This window comes from Sminthopsis crassicaudata, chromosome 3, assembly GCF_048593235.1.
Source record: "Sminthopsis crassicaudata isolate SCR6 chromosome 3, ASM4859323v1, whole genome shotgun sequence".
Taxonomy (NCBI): domain Eukaryota; kingdom Metazoa; phylum Chordata; class Mammalia; order Dasyuromorphia; family Dasyuridae; genus Sminthopsis; species Sminthopsis crassicaudata.
In genome coordinates, this window is record NC_133619.1 from 594,501,465 (window position 1) to 594,505,449 (window position 3,985).

General features: G+C 53.6%; 1 long non-coding RNA gene across 1 annotated transcript; it reads right to left on the reverse strand.

Moving 5' to 3' along the window:
• Nucleotides 1–1,149: 1,149 nt before the first annotated feature.
• LOC141563778 (uncharacterized) lies at nt 1,150–2,893 on the reverse strand. The gene is made up of 2 exons (XR_012488509.1): nt 2,508–2,893; nt 1,150–1,569 (listed from the first exon to the last, which is right to left on the reverse strand). It is a non-coding gene; the product is annotated as an uncharacterized LOC141563778 (long non-coding RNA).
• Nucleotides 2,894–3,985: the final 1,092 nt, after the last annotated feature.

Sequence of the window (3,985 nt, forward strand, 5' to 3'; positions counted from 1 at the left end):
GACATCTCATCAGCAGGGGTGTGTACCTAGGAGTCAGGTGAGGGGAATCACAGGATTTCAGTGAGAAGCAGCTGGAAGGCACCCAGGAGAACCCAGACCAGAACAGGAATCCTGGTTCCAAGCAGATGTACAGCTTTAACTCATACCTCCAGTGATGGAAATCTCACTGGCTCTCAAAGAAGACTTCACTTTGGGCAACAATTGTTCGGAGATTTTCCTTCTGTGGATCCTAAATATGTCTCTCTACAACCTCCGGTTCTGGAGCTAAGTCTAGTTCCTAATTAATTTTCCCCCCATCATCAATATTTTTTGAGAATTTGCAGTGTACTGGGCATGATAGAACAAAAAGAAAAAGTGTTCCTGCCCATTAGGACTTATATGTTCAGAAATATTTATGGCAACTCTTTTTGTGGCGACAAAGAATTGGAAATTGAGAGGACACACATTGGGAGGGGGCGGCTGAACAAGTCATGGCCTATGATTGTAATGGAATGTTATCGTGCCATCAGAAATGATAAGCTGAACGGTTTCAGAAAAACCTGGGAAGTGCTAAATGAACTGAAGCCAAGTGAAATGAGCAGAACCGGGAGTACACTGTGCACATTTGTATCAATATTGTAAGGCTGATCAACTGTGAAAGACTTAGCTACTTGGATCAATATGAAAATCCAAGACAATCCCAAACGACTCAGGGTGAAAAATACGATCCACTTCCAGGAAGAAAACGGATGAAGTCTGAGTGCTGATTGAAGCATAAATTTTGTTCACTCTATTTTTATTTTAATTTATTTTATTTTTTGCAACATGGCTAATGGAACTCTTCTGCATGATTTCACATGTATAATTGATATCACATTGCACGTCTTCTCAGTGGGTGGGGGTGGAGGGGAAGGAGGGAGAGAATTCAGAACTCAAAAAAAAATTTTAAGGATGTTACCAAAAAAAGGAAAGAAATTGTACCTAAAAAGAGAGTACTTGAAAAGCTGGTGATGGTGTGCATCCTAAATCTTTTCTTCTCCAAGTTAAACTCGGCTAATTCTTTCAACTGACCTTTGTTATGGTAGGACTTGGGGTCATCTCATACCTGATCACCCTCCTCTGGACGTGCTCCTCATGAGCCCGGGAATACACGAAAAGGCGGGTGTTCAGTACTGGAGATGTGCCAAGCACCGAGCTACTTTATTTGTGGTAGACAGGGAAAAGTTGGACTTTCCATTTTAAAAGGTGCTATCAAAGCATGTCCAGTGAGAGAGACGGCAGCGCTCAGTGTCTCCATCCACCTTGGATCCAAGAAGGCCTGGGTTCCAGGCCAGTCTGGGGCCCCTGCTGGTCTTGTCACCCTGGGCGGGGTAAATGGGGCCGAAGTCCTGTCCGTTCTCCCGTGTTGGGATTCTGTGACTCTCTCAGGGCTCCGGATGCCATATCTAAGGCCACCGGGAGCCCAGGGCCGCCACGACAAGAACCGGAATCAGCGGTCCGGATTGCCCCGGGGCGCACTGGATTTGGAGTCAGGAGCGCCCCGTCCGCTGTGTGACCCTGGCCACTCACCCGCCATCTTTTCCTTCATTCCTAAGAACGAGAGGAAGGAGATGGAGGATCATTTTGATGTAAACTTGCAGCCGGAGGCTCTGGTTTCAAATGGTGCCTCCGACAGTTCAGGCCGTGGGGCCTGGGGCAGTGTTCCCCCGGGAGGGCCCCTTCCCGCCCGAGCCCACGAGCCTGTGACCAGATGTGCTCTGGCCGCTGGGCCAGGCCGGGGCTTTCCCTCCCGGCGGATAGAGTGGCTTTCTGGCAGCCTCTCTCCCGTTGACTCATATCGAGTTTCTAGATCGGTAAAAGCTCTGGCTCTTTCTCACGCAGCTATCGAGTTGAGCCCCCTCCCCCCACTACACCTGGCTGCTAATTATTTTAAGGAGCCTAGTTACTCCTCCCGGTTTGGTTATTAGTAGTCCTGGAAGAAGTGAAACCGCCCTCCACTGACGGGGCTGCGCCTCCTTCACCTCCTCACCCTCCGCGGGAACCCCGCGAGCCCCTTCACCTGCACCGCTGCCTACGCTCCCAAGCGGGCTCTGGGACGCGTTAAGGGCGAAGGAGTTAACCTCGGGCCAGGGCAGCGAAGCCATAGATGCCAGGAGCCTGCCCGGGAGCCTGCCAGGCGTCTGGCCAGCGGCCCGCGAGCTGCCCCGGCTCCAAGGCTCGGTTAACTTGACCTCGGCCGGCCCCAGCCCGAAGCATCTGTCCCAGCAGCCCCGGCCCTAGGTGCCCCAGTCACAGGCCTCCCCTGCCCCCCTCCCTTCCCCTTCTTCCCCTCCCCCCTTCTTCCCCTTCTTCCTCTCTCTTTTCTCTCCCCTCCTCCTCTCCCTCGCCCCCTCCCCCTCTCCTCCGGAGGCCTAGGTAGGGAAAAAGGCAGCGAGTGCGTCAGCAGGCGCTGCTCCGGGGAGCCGTCACCCAGATGCGATCGGCCGCGCTTGTTTGCTTGGCCAATTTCCTCTTCCCCGGGTGTTTACCCGAGCGTGGATTCCAGAGGAACACTTGGAAGGCGGCCGGGCCGCGGGGGCGGGCACACGAAACTGTCCGAGTTCCAAGGACTGTCCGCCCGCCCCGATGGAGAAAGCGATAGGGGCCGCGCTCCCGCCCCCGGCCCGGGGGATGGAAACCGACACCGGCCCCCGCGGCCCGGCCCCAGAGGGAGCTGGGCGGGGCGGGGCCGCTAGGCGGCTCGGGGCCTCGGAGGGGGCGAAGCTACTGGTGGGGGGGAGGGGGGCGGCGGCGGGACTCGGAGGGCCGGGGCCGGCTGAGAGGTGGCACGCTGGATGGCGCCGGCCCTGGCGGGGGCCCCGACACTGAATCACCCCTTGCCCAGCAGGCACTAACTGTGTGGCCCGTGGGCAGCTTGTTCTCCATCTGTAAAATGGGAGCAGTAAGAGCGTCGCTGTGAGGATCGAATGTACTTGTGCATGTGTATGAGCGTGTATTATACGGGTGTGTGTGCATGCGTGCTTGGCACCTTAAAGCCCCCCGGGTGCGCCTGGCTTCGTTATCTGGGATTGAGAAGTCTGAGGAGAACTCACTGTGTGCAGTTTTAAAACTGAGGCCTACATAAAGGGGGAGGAAGGAAAGGAGTAAGGGAACAGGGAGGAGGGAGGGAAGAAAAGGAGGGACAGAGGGAGGAGGAAGGAAGGAAGGGAAGGAGGAAGAAAATAAACATTTATAAGTGCCTATTATGTGCCAGGCACTTTACCAAAATTTTTTTCATTTGATGCTCACAACAACCCCAGGAGGTAAGAGATACTATTATCTCCATTTTTCAGATGAGGAAACTGAGGCAGCATAGAGGGAGTGCCTTGGCCAGGATCACACAGCTGAAGCCAGATTTTAATTCAGGTCTTCACAACTCTAGGCCAGGCTTCCATTCCAACTTAACTGCCTTTATTGGCGGTAAATGACAGGGGCTCAATTGAAAACCACGACTTCAGACTCCCAAATTCAGCCTGCTTCCACTGTCATTTAGGGCTTGCTGGGAGGTGGGGGGAAGCCATCTTTGAAGCCCTTCTGGTATCGGGCCAGGAATCAGAAGGAGGGGGTCTCTCCACTCGGCCCCTGACAGTTCCCATAGGGATGTCTTCAGCTGGAGCTGCTCGTCATCTTCTAGGGTACCAGAGTTATACCTGTACTGGTAACAGGGGAAGGTGTTTGAGAGAGAGCCAAGGTGCTCCAGGAGGTAGAAAGCTGACCTCAGGAACTGCAGACAGGCTCCGAGAGTGCCGTAAACCTAGCTAACCTGTCTGTGCTTTAGTCTCCTGGTCCATAAAATGGAGATAATAATCCCAGGAATATGAGCCTATCTCCCAAAGCTGTGGGGTTCATTATAGGAAATAAAGCACTTTGCAGATCTTAAATCACCATCTAGATGTCCCTGTAGATACATTAGAGGCACCCCTTTTAGATGGCAAGTCTGCAAAACCGTTTTATTGGAAACTCTTCC